The sequence below is a fragment of the Mustela lutreola genome, chromosome 9, assembly GCF_030435805.1.
Source record: "Mustela lutreola isolate mMusLut2 chromosome 9, mMusLut2.pri, whole genome shotgun sequence".
NCBI lineage: Eukaryota > Metazoa > Chordata > Mammalia > Carnivora > Mustelidae > Mustela > Mustela lutreola.
The window spans coordinates 18,244,228-18,257,224 of NC_081298.1; the positions used below are offsets into that span (position 1 = coordinate 18,244,228).

The window sequence follows — 12,997 nt, forward strand, 5'->3', positions numbered from 1 at the left end:
TTCTCTACACCATACTTTCTGCTCTTAAAACATGCTCAAAATACTTAACTTGGATGTTAGAGTAAGGGAAATTTGAGGGGACTCTTTATGTAATTCGGTCTTAAGAATTAAATGTATACAATGATACAAATTTCTACTTAAAAATTTTTTTTTTATTAAAAGATTTTATTTCTGGGGCACCTGGGTGGCTCAGTGGGTTAAGCTCTGCATTCCGCTCAGGTCATGATTCCAGGGTCCTGGGATCGAGCTCCGCATCGGCCTCTCTGTTCAACAGGGAACCTGCTTCCCCCCACTCTCTCTGCCTGCCTCTCAGCCTACTTGTGATATCTCTCTCTCTGTCAAATAAATAAATAAAATCTTTTTTTAAAAAGATTTTATTTATTTATTTGACAGAGATCACAAGTAGGCAGAGAGGCAGGCGGAGAGAGTGGGAGGAAGCAGGCTTCCTGCTGAGCAGAGAGCCCGATGAGGGGCTCGATCCCAGGACCCTGGGCTCATGACCTGAGCAGAAGGCAGAGGCTTTAATCCACTGAGCCACCCAGGTGCCCCTACTTTTAAAAAAATTTTTAAAAAAGATTTTATTCATTTGTCAGAGAGAGAGAACATGCACAAGCAGGCTCCCTGCAAAGAGGCCAGTGTGGGGCTCTGAGATCATGACCTGAGCTGTAGACAGATGCTTAATCAACTAAGTCACCCAGGGGTCTCTCTGTACTACTTTACAGAGATTTATCTTTGTTTTGTCTAAAGTATATTTGAGTCCTTCAAATATTTTCTTATATGGTTAGTCACATAAGTGCAACATAATGAAAAACTGTCTTTTTGCATTTTTTTTTAAGATTTTTATTTATTTATTTGACACAGAGAGAGAGAGAGATCACAAGTAGGCAGAGAGGCAGGCAGAGAGAGATGGGGAAGCAGGCTCCCCGCTGAGCAGAGAGCCTGATGCGGGGCTCGATCCCAGGACCCTGAGATCATAACCTGAGCTGAAGACAGAGGCTTTAACCCACTGAGCCACCCAGGCACCCTTTGCATTTTTTGTGAAGACTTTTTAGCTTTTTTATTTCTAAAAACTGAGATATCATTGACATACAGCAAAATGTGCAGATTTTAAGTGTATAGTCCAATTTTGACAAATGTTTATACCCATATAAATACCACCCCAATCAATATGTAGATCCTTTTTGTCACTACAGAAAAGTTCTGTCATGCTTCCTTGTTGTCAGTCTTCACCATCCAAAGGTAATCTTTATTCTGATTTTTACCACCATAGATTAATTTCACTTTTTCTAGAACTCCATATAAATAGAATCATATAATATATTTTTTATGTCTGGCTTCTTTTGCTTAACATGATTTTGAGATTCATCTATATTGTGCAATGGATTTTTTTCTTTTTAATTGCTGAGCAGTATTCTGTTGCATAAATCCCACAATTTGTTTTTCCATGCTCATGCTGACAGACATGTAGGATGTGTCCAGGCCTGGGTTAGTTTAAAATCAGGGATGGTTAGTTTGTAGCTGTCTTATAAACACCAGCATGCCACTCTGCTTCTCTTTTTCTGTCTAGCCATGCTTGCTCTGAAGTTAAGGGCTTGTTTCTAGGAGCTTGTAACTAAGACCACCACAGAGAGAGCAGAGAACAAAACTAAACTGACCAGACAAGTCCAGGGCAGGTGCCTCAGGAGTTCAGCTCCTGGGCACAGAATGGCAAGCCTGAAGATTAACTGAGAGCTCGTTTTAGAGAAAGAAGCAAGGGAGGGTGGAGAGGGAGAAAGGAAGGAAGGAAGACAGAGAGGAAGGGAGGAAGGAAGGAAGGAAGAGAGCAACAAGAGAAATCTAAGCAGTGAATGAGCTCAGGGCATCCCGTCAGGGACCAAGAGAGCCACTACCACATGGAGACCAAATCAGAGCAGCTGTTTGAAGTTACTCAGAATGCTGAGCATTGACCGTGAGAGTGGGGTGGGGTGCTGCCTCACCCCAGCTGGCCCCGCAGCAAGTGTTGCCCGCCTGAGTGCCCACCTAGCCTCCCTTCTTCTGGGGCTTCTGGGGTAAGGAGCTCCAGCAGGACATGAAGCACTTGCTGTGCAGCCTGTGACTACTCTTCTGGTGTGTAAGAAACCGGTGTGAGCTGTGTAAGAAACCCATGACCTTGGGGGCACATGGTCTGATGACTAGAAGAACCTCCTCGCCTCAAGTGGCCATCATACATGCAGATATTCAGTGTTACCCAAGAGCAGGGATTGTGAGTTCTAGGTTTGAGAGATCCAGGATGCGTATCACTGTGACAGAATAGGGCACAGCACCTCCTCCCCTAATCTCATTCGTTGTAGAGTTCATTTCCATCTGTGCCATCACCAACCAAGGGGAATATGGCCTTTGTCCCATTTCCTCAGGCACTGCCCTTTTATCCCATCTGTCTCCTGAATCCTGACACAGAGTTCAGGTTAACAGAGTGCAAACAGAGCTGAGGAAATGTGGGGGGAGAAGTACAGTTATTCAGTTAGCTTGTTGAGACACTCTTAGAGGATGGGATATCATGGCAGCCCTCATTAGGCAGTGGCAAGACCAAAGGAGAGGGTACCCTTCACCTGCCATGTTATAGAAGAATTTATGGCAAAACTCTTGCCATGAAGAGTAAGTTGATCACAGATGTTATATTGACCAACTTTGTTGGTAACTGTGCTGAAAGGGTCCTCTGACACTTGGCAGTGGACTCAGCCTGCAAGGAGTCCATTCCCTGTACACCCTGGGCCGGCTTTCCGCCTCCCTGGGCTGTTGTCTCTCTGCTATCTCACTGTGTCAGGTTCTTACCTGATTATCTTCTGGCTCTCACTTCTTGTTCTGGTCTATTTTTTTTTTTTTTCTTGCCTCCCTTTTCCTTGCCCTCTTCAACTTAAACTTTCTGATTAAAAAGCAAAACAAAACAAATATCAGACTTTCTAACTTTGCATTAGCTAACATTCTCTGCCAAGGCACTGACCCTGAGCACCTGCCAGAAGATATTTTTATTACCTTTGGTTTCATTATAGATCCCAAAGTGCATGGAATTGGGTGTCTTTTCCCCAGAATTTGGTTTCTAGTTGTTTATTTAAAAACCAGATAGAAGGAACACCTGGGTGGCTCAGGTGGTTAAGCATCTGCCTTCAGCCCAGGTCATGATCCCAAGGTCCTGGGATTGAGCCCTGCATTTGGGCTCCCTGCTTGGCAGGGAGCTTCTCCCTCTGCCACTTGTGCTCTTCTGCTGGTTCACTTGCTCAGTCTCTCAAACGAATAAATAAAATATTTTTTTAAAAACCAGAATTTTCTGATTGAAGTTATTTATAAGCAATTTGATTCTTAAAACTCTTTTCTATATTACTGAGATCACCATGGACCGTGTGCCCTATGTGACCCATATGTTGAGAGGAGTTGTAAATTGAAGCTTTGAAAAGCTGACATTAAGTGTGGGAACTGAAGCACTCACTGCCGGTCAGACTAATAATCTAGTCTTAAGATGACTCTTATTTGTGGGGTATATATCATTTACTTGAATTTAGTAGTCTTAAAAAAAGCCACTGTAATTTTTCATGGGTTACTTTGTTATCTTCGGTTACAATTTTGAAGTAAGAGCAAAGAACAGGGGCGCCTCAGTTGGTTAAGCATCTGTCTTCGGCTCAGGTCATGATCTTGGGATCCTGGGATCAAGCCCCACATCAGGCTCCCTTCTCAGTGGGGAGTCTGCTTCTCCCTCTCTTTTTTTTGCCCCTCTCCCGGCTCATTCTCTCTCTCAAATAAATAAAATCTTAAAAAAAAAAACAAAACCCAAAACTGGAAAGAACAGATTGTGTCCATGCCAAGTTACATTTATAACTTCAAAAACTGTATTCTCACAGACTTTAGCAAAAGAAAAATTTAGAGAAAAGACCTTTGGAATCTTTCTTCTCTCCCTGCCAGTCTTTAAATTCTAAGTAACCAACTATGTTTGAACACATTCTTTGACAAAGTAGTTAATATTTCATAATCATTTTTTGGGGGATATGAACTATATGGAAGAAAGTTTATGTTACCATTCTAATGAAGCCTATTAAACAACTTATTCTTGGGCACCTGGGTGGCTCAGTGGGTTAAAGCCGCTGCCTTCAGCTCAGGTCATGGTCTCAGGGTCCTGGGATCGAGTCCCACATCGGGCTCTCTGCTTGGCAGGGAGCCTGCTTCCCTCTCTCTCTCTCTCTCTCTCTCTGCCTGCCTCTCCATCTACTTGTGATCTCTCTCTGTCAAATAAATAAATAAAATCTTAAAAAAAAAAACAATTTAATCTTGGGGCACCTGGGTGGCTCAGTGGGTTAAAGCCTCTGCCTTCCGCTCAGGTCATGATCCCAGGGTCCTGGGAGCAAGCCCCGCATCAGGCTTATCAGTGAACATACAAGATTCCTGTGTATAAATTCCTCTACTGGGAACTGAAAATTAATTATAAATGAGGGAAATAAAAATCCTTGAGTTCTTGCCTTTTCTGTAGGCAAAAGTAAGCAGTAAGACCCTGAGTAATTGACAATTTTTCTCTGGGATATGAATATTGGGCTCTCCATGACAAGTATAAACTTCATATTTGTGAATTACTCCAGGGCGTTGGTAGATTACCATAGAGATACAACTAAAGAAAATTACTGCATTACTTTATCAGGGACATTTTTTTTTTTTTTAAAGATTTATTTATTTATTTGACAGAGAGAGATTACAAGTAGGCAGAGAGGCAGGCAGAGAGAGAGAGGAGGAAGCAGGCTCCCTGCTGAGCAGAGAGCCCGATGCGGGACTCGATCCCAGGACCCTGAGATCATGACCTGAGCCGAAGGCAGCAGCTTAACCCACTGAGCCACCCAGGCGCCCTATCAGGGACATTTTAAGACAAGTTAAAATTACGTCATAGAGCAGAAAGATAGTCCATGTTCATGGATTGGAAGACTTAATAGTATAAAATTGGCGGTACTACCCAAAGTGATCTACAGATTCAGTGCAATCTCTACCAAAATCCTGATAGCCTTTTTTGCAGAAATGGAGAAGTTAGTCCTAAAATTCAGATGGAATTGCAAGGGACTCTGAATAGTCAAAATAGTCTTAAAAAAGAAAGATGATGGAGGCATAAAACTTTAAATGTTAAATTTTTAAAAAGCTACAGTAATCAAAATGGGGGGTGCTGGCATAAGGATACACCTATCGATTAATGGCATTGAACTATAAATGAACCCATACATCTATCATCAATTGCATTTGATGCAATTTGATGCAACTAAGACCATTCAATGGGGAAAAGGACAATCTCTTCAACTAATAGTGCTGGGACACTTAGACATCGACATGCTAAATAACGAAGTTGGATCCCAACCTCACACTATATACTACAAGTAACTGAAAATGGATCAAAGACCCAATTGTAACAGTCAAAACTCTTAGAAGAAGACATAAGGGTAAATCTTCATGACTTTAGATTTGGAAATGGATTCTTAGAAAGGCACCAAAAGCACAAGCAGTGAAAGAAAAAGAAATAGCTGAATTGGACTCCATCAAAATTTAAAACTTTTGTGCATCAGAGGACACTATTAAGAAAGTGGCAAGAAAATCTAGAGAATTGGAGAGGACATTTGCAAATCCAATGAGGGCCCAAGTATTTTTAATATATTAAAAACTCTTACAATTCAGCAATAAAAAATAACCCAATTAAAATATAGACAAAGACTTGATTGGACAGTTCTCCAAAGAAGATAGAAAAATGGCCAACATACCTATGAAAAGATGTTCAACATCATTGGACAGTAGAGAAATGCAAATAAAAAACTACAGTGTGGTACCACTCTATGCCTACAAGGATGGCTGTGATAAACAGAAAATAAGTGTTGGTGAGGGTGTGGAAAAATTGGAACCCTCACGCTTTGTTGGTAAGAAGGGAAAATGATGTAGTCACTATGAAAAACAGTTTGGCAATTCTTCAAAAAGTTCAACATAGAATTACTATATGACCCAGCAATTCTGCTTCAAGGTATATACACCAAGTAGTTGAAGATCTATATTCAAACAAATACTTGTATACAAATGTTCATAGTTGCATTATCCACAGTAGGGAAAGGCGAAAACAACCCAAATGTCCATCACTGGATGAATGAACAAAATGTGATATATCCATACAATGGGATATTTTCCAGTCTTAAAAAGGAATGAAGTACTGATTATGCTACAATACAGAAGAACCTCAAAATATCATGCTAGGGACACCTGGGTTGCTCAGTTGGTTAAGTATCTGCCTTTGGCTTAGGTCACGATCCCAGAGTCCAGGGATCGAGTCTCCTGTTGGGCTCCCTGCTTGGCAGGGAGCCTGCTTCTCCCTCTGCCTTGCTGCTCCCCCTGCTTGTACTCTTTCTGTCTTTCTCCCTCTCTCTCTTTCTCTGACAAATAAAATCTTAAAAAAAAATTTTTTTTTAATCATGCTAAGTAAAAGACGGATATAAAAGGTCACCTTTCATGTGATTTACGTTTTTCTAAATACCCAGAATTGGTAAATCCATAGGGACATAAAGCATAGTAGTGGTTGCTGGGGCTGGAGCAGGGGGGTGGCAGTGGCTACTTAATGAGTACGAGGTTTCATTTTGGGGTCACTGAAATGTTTTGGAACTAGGTAGAGGTGATAGTTGCTCAATATTGTGAATATACTAAATGCCAGTGAATTGCTCACTTTAAAATCGTTGATTTTATGTTATGTGAATTTTTTTTAAATGACGTCATATCATTTTTATGATCTCATAAATAACGGTGGCTTTGCTGTCATAGTTACCTGGTGACTGTTGGAATCCACGTGCTTTACGGCGTTTGTCCACTGGCGAAGTTCTTTCCAGCTGTGGGCAGGAAAACTGGAAGATGGATGATCCCACGTGGGTTTCCTTCTAAAATAACAATTAAGAAATACAGTTTTGCTTTTCCATTTTTATTTGTGGAAGCTGGTTAAACTCCTAGAATGGGCCCTGGGTGGTTTTAAAATGTGATATGGACTAATGTTAGTTAGTTTCTTCATTTAACTTGAAAAATTGTGTTTAAAATAACTATATTATTTTGGATATGGAACAGCTTTTGGTTTTATGAAGATTAAGAGCAATTTTAAAAGAGGAGTGCCTGGGCAGCTCAGTCAGTTGTCTCCTTTCAGCTTGGGTCATGATCCTGGGGTCCTGAGCTCTGCTCTGGCTCCCTGCTCGGGGGTGGGGGGGGTTGCTTCTCCGTCTCCCTTTGGTCCTCTCCTCTGCTCCTATGCTTGCTTAATTTCTCTTCCCTCTCAAATGAATAATAATAAAAAAAGAATCTAAGCTATATACATGCAATTGCAATAAGATTTTTCTAGTGGTTTGCCACACTGCACTGCTAGAGATTTTTGTGACAATTTCTGAAACCATAAACGATCACATAATGCTTTATTGTCAGTGGAATTGGTGTCAGGCATAAGAAAGTTCTGTTTTCAGATCAGGTAGAGCTTGTGCAAAAACTGAAAATCTGAGTTTCTTATTTTGTAACTTCTTTGTTTTTGGAATGAAGGAATTTAGGTTAGATTTTGGCAAAATATCTGGCATTGAGAAGAGTTCTCAGAAACGTAGAAGTGCTTTGTCAATGATCGTGATGTTTTCCTTTATAATGAAATTGGTGTTTCTGTCCCATGGTTCTGCTTCTGCCCCTGTGTGATGGTTGTGGATAGTTTCTCCAGCAGATGTATTTATGTTCATTGTCTTGCACACTCCCACCTGATTCCTTATAAGATCCAGAGTGCACCGTCCAGCTAAGAGTTTGTAGACATGAAGCAAACAAAGCGAAGTGATTTGTAGTGGACTGAATCCATGGCTTTTGGCATCATTAGCATCGTGTCCCACTCAATTGAACTAGAGTATGAGAGAATAAATGCTTTGGCTGAGCCAGTTCTTTGCAATTTCAAAGGAAGAAGGGATCTGGTAAGCATAGCAAAGTACCTGGAATAAATATCATATGCTGAAGGTGTGGGTAAATGTGAGTGTTTGGCTTATAATAATTATTGCTTTTGACTTCCACAAAATTAGGAAGATCTCCTTTTTGTTATGTTCACTGGATAATGCTTAATATTTTTTTAAAAAAGATTTATTTATTTATTTGAGGGAGAGGACGATCTCCTTTTTGTTATGTTCACTGGATAATGCTTAATATATTTTTTTAAAGATTTTATTTATTTATCAGAGAGAGAGAGGGAAGAGAGCAAGCACAGGCAGATAGAACAGCAGGCAGAGGCAGAGGGAGAAGCAGGCTCCCTGCTGAGCAAGGAGCCCGATGTGGGACTCGATCCCAGGACGCTGGGATCATGGCCTGAGCCGAAGGCAGCTGCTTAACCAACTGAGCCACCCAGGCGTCCCTGCTTAATATTTTTTTTTAAAAAGATTTATTTATTTATTTGAGGGAGAGAGTGAGTGAGAGCATGAGAGGGGAGAAGGTCGGAGTGAGAAGCAGACTCCCTGTGGTGCTGGGAGCCTGATGCGGGACTCAATCCCGGGACTCTGGGATCATGACCTGAGCCCAAGGCAGTTGCTTAACCAACTGAGCCACCCAGGTGCTGTGGATAATGTTTTAAAATAAAAGATCAGTTTTTAAGTTGTGTAGAATTCAAAGTTCAGTTTTCCAGTCAATTATTAATTAGGAAAATTCTCCCACAAGAGTGAATTTTACTGGACATGGTGCTGTCCTCCCATGACAGCAGTAGAAGAAAGTGAGGTATGCTGAGGACACTGCCGCTTACTGTGGGTTTCTGTTTGCCCAGGGATCCCGCCTTTGAACAGCAGCCTAGTGCATTTCCTTGCACAATTTACTTAACTTTTCCGTGCCTTAGTTTCCTCACCTTGGGGATTAGAATAATGGAATCTATTGCATATGAATGTTATAAAGAATGAATAAGTTAATGTAGTCAGAGCTCTTAGACCTAGAAGCTTGAGATGTGACTGTTAAAGATGGAAGAATATTGGCAAAGGATGAATGGGAGCTGCTTTGGTGAGGGCGGACTTGTTTACATGCACAGACGCTTCTAGTTCTGACCCTGTCTTGTGTGCCAGCGGACTGTTCTATTCGAAGTTCTGAGAGCCTCTGGTACACTCACTTTAGGGCTACCTTCCTGCTAATGGGCATCTCAACCAAAGAGAATGCTTTGGGGAAAAAAAAGAATTAACTCAAAAGCAGTGGTTTTTCAACTGTTTTCCAAGAAATTTTAACATTGCATGCAGCGTCTCTCGTGGTTTGTTGAAAACACATAGTCTTTGTCTCATGCATTCGCCGAGAGTTACTGTTTACCCATCGTTGACGCTGGGAAGAGTGGGATGACATCAGGGTAAGAGTCAGAGACCAAGATAGGGATAACATGGTTCCTTGGCCTGGAACTCACAGTCCAGACCATTTTTGTACCGCTAGAATCCATGCCCAGAAAGCCCCAGGGCTTTGAATGGAAGAATATCAGAAAACAACCCATTTTTAATGGTGTGCTTTCTTGGAGTTGTAAGGCCACACAGAGGTTAGTTTTCTCATCTCTGTTACGCCATTTCATATGCAGCAAGACAGAGGGACAGGGAAACTCACTGGCGTAAAGAGTGTTAAAATTACTCATTTTACGAATCATCTTGTTCTGATGTATTATCAGAGAGAATTGAGTTTGTCTTACTTCCACTCATTATTTTTTCAGTTTCTACTAGCATTTTTATAGTTTCAAATTGCTAGTTTGTATTTGTGAGTCCCTTTTTACTCTCCTTCCTCCCGCCCCCGGCCTTGGCTTTCCTGTTTGTGTGTAGTTGTGGTGGAAATGAATTAGGAAAGGAGATTGGCGAGCGAGGATCGCTTCACTTCCCAGAGGTGCTTTATCTCTTCTCATAAAGTAACGGTTTGCTGCTTCTTTCTCAGGACTGAACTGCAGCTACCGAAGCAACAAGTGGACCTTTCAAGATGCATACAGGGCTGCGAGAAATGAAGGGAGACGCTGGAGAGACCAATGAAGGGAGGAAGAAGCATGTTTCCTGGGTAAATAGTATGCTTCTGGATTTTAACAAGTTTCTTGCCATATCGGTTACCAGACTTTGCAGCACCTAAGTCTCCGGAGCTATATTCAGTCTTTGCATTGTTGTTAAACATCCTTCATCTTCTCCTCCCTCCATTTTCATTGCTGAGCTCTTTGGTCAAATGATTCTTCTTTTTATTGATGAATCCAAAAATCTGCATTGAATATACAATTTAGGTGATTTGTTAGATCACTTGATAGGAACTTCTTATATTTTAGGCTGACTGTTGGCTATACAAAAGTTGTGTGTTGTGTCTTTGTAATGTGCAGGTTTAGTCTGAGGCCAGCTTTTAGTCTTGGTGCGAGACTTAGACTTCCATTTCATTAAATGACTGACTTGAAAAACTAGAACACTACTTTGAATACCAGTTATCCAAGCCACACACTCAGGCTGCCCTCTGGAATAGGAAGCATGTTTCAATGCTAATGTAATAACTAAAGACAAAGCAGACAGGCAAATAACCAGTGTAAGTAGACCTGGCCTTCACTCGCTGAAGTACATGTGCCCTACTTAAGGTTTTTTGGGGTCATTGATTTATTTGAGTTGTGAACTCAGTACACTGAGTTCAGAAAATACATTTTGTTATTAAGACACTCAGCTTGTGGGGCACCTGGATCGCTCAGTGGGTTAAGGCCTCTGCCTTCAGCTCAGGTCATAATCTCAGGGTCCTGGGATTGAGCCCCGCATCGGACTCTCTGCTCGGCGGGAAGCCTGCTTCCTCCTCTCTCTCTCTGCCTGCCTCTCTGCCTACTTGTGATCTCTGTCTGTCAAATAAATTAAAAAAAAAAAAAAAAAAAAGACACTCAGCTTGTGCTCAGACTTTGGGGTTTTGTGGTTGTTGCTGCTATCGTTAAAGCTTTTTAAGTAAAGGAAATCTATTGCATTATTTTTCATATAAAGTTAAGAGCTTTTCTTCAATGTGCTAGCTAGAAATTTTTGGAAAGAGAAGGGGAAGAAATGGAGTCAGAGCCGTTGATCGTGCATCTTGCTGGAAGTTCTGTGCACGTCATCCTGACTTAGACAACTCCGTGGCAGCAACCACTCCTCCACAAGTCTTGGGCCACGCAGTCCGCGGATATGTTTCTACTGTTATAGCTTCTGGAACTTTCTACCTTATGGTGAATTTACTCAGGGCTACTGTTAGATATATACACCTTCCAGCATGCTCATTCTCTAACTTTGAGTTGTAGACTGAATAAAAATCATTGAGTGGCCTTGTATCTGAGTCCTCTAAACTAGAAGTGGCGTAAAACAAGCTTATTCACGGGGCGCCTGGGTGGCTCAGTGGGTTAAGCCGCTGCCTTCGGCTCAGGTCATGATCTCAGGGTCCTGGGATCGAGTCCCGCATCGGGCTCTCTGCTCAGCAGGGAGCCTGCTTCCTCCTCTCTCTGCCTGCCTCTCTGCTTACTTGTAATTTCTCTCTGTCAAATAAATAAATAAAATCTTTAAAAAAAAAAAAAAAAAAAAAAAAAAAAAAACAAGCTTATTCACAAGTGAACTTTATGCACATTTTCTGGTGCTCACCTTCACGCCAGCTGTTCTCATCATACTGGTGGCCTTGCTCTCCCAGTCAGTCCAGAAATGCTCCTGCCCCAAATTTTCTCTTCTCGGGGACACCTGGGTACCTCAGTCAGTTAAGTGTCTGACTTTTGATTTCAGCTCAGCTCATGATCTCGGGGCTGTGGGATCAGGCCCCGCATTGGGCTCCGTGTGGAGTCTGCCTGACATTCTCTCTCTCCCTCTCCTTCTGCCTCTCCCTGCTCTTTGCACTTGCTCTCTCTCTAAAACAAATAAATAAAATCTTTAAGAAAATCTTTTCTGGGGCACCTGGGTGGCTCATTCAGTTAAATATCTGGTCATGATCTCAGGGTCCTGGGATTGAGTCCTGCATGGGCTCTCTGTGCAGCCCGGGGTCTGCTTCTCCTTCACCTGCTCCCCCTGCTCATGCTTGCGCACTCTCTCCCTCTCTTTTTCTCTCTGCCAAATAAATAAATAAAATCTTTAAAAAAAAATCTTTTCCTCTCAGATAGCTGCGTGGCTCCTGCCCTCTTTCACCTTTAGGTTTCTGCTGAGGGGACAAAGTTGATAGGAAGGGCAAAGCCAAATTGGAATCACCAGAATTCTCTGTTAGTCTCTGCCCTTACTACCTGGTAACACTGAGCCTTCTTGTCTCGCTCCAGCTGAGCTCATCGGTCCCACTCCTCCTACCTATCAAGTACGAAGTTTTCTTTATTCTACACATCATGCTTTTTCTAGTTCACCTTTAAGATCTTTTAAAATTGGCCTTTCACTTTTAAAGGCACATACATTTGACTCAGCAATTGCATTTCTAGGAATTTTATTTTTTTAAGATTTTATTTATTTGACAGAGAGATAACAAGTAGACAGAGAGGCAGGCAGAGAGAGAGAGAGGGAAGCAGGCTCCCTGCTGAGCAGAAAGCCCAATGCGGGACTCGATTCCAGGACCCTGGGATCATGACCCAAGCCGAAGGCAGCGGCTTAACCCACTGAGCCATCCAGGCGCCCCATCATTTCTAGGAATTTATCTCACATCTAACCTCATACAGTTATGCAGGTAACGCTGTTCCGCCTCAGCCTCTCTTGAATCCCCATACATGCTTCCTGTCCTCCATAGCCCTTGAGCAGAGACTAATACCTCTTGCTGCCATCATTTCATTGTGGCCAGGGGTCATGTCCCCTTCCAATAAAACTTAGGCAACTGCCCGCTTCTTTGCCTAAATTGCAGTGTATTGGAGACATTTGCACAATAGCTAATTATACCCCCTTGCAGGTTTCTTCTTTTGAACTCCTGTTCCCTTACACAGTCTTTGTCTTCCCATTCGCGAATATCTCAAACGGTTACACTTTCTGCATTGTATTTTTTAGATATTTAGATAACTAGACATATACGCATGAGTCGGTGGTCACTC

At 42.0% G+C, this 12,997-nt stretch overlaps 1 protein-coding gene across 3 annotated transcripts in view; it reads left to right on the forward strand.

Moving 5' to 3' along the window:
* ZHX3 (zinc fingers and homeoboxes 3) overlaps window positions 1-12,997 on the forward strand; it is a 103,268-nt gene that overhangs the window by 32,306 nt on the left and 57,965 nt on the right. For all 3 annotated transcript variants that reach the window (XR_009344558.1, XM_059133148.1, XM_059133149.1), the window contains exon 2: window positions 9,913-10,029. The gene's annotated coding sequence lies outside the window, so the exon portion shown is untranslated. The remainder of the gene's footprint in view (window positions 1-9,912; window positions 10,030-12,997) is intronic.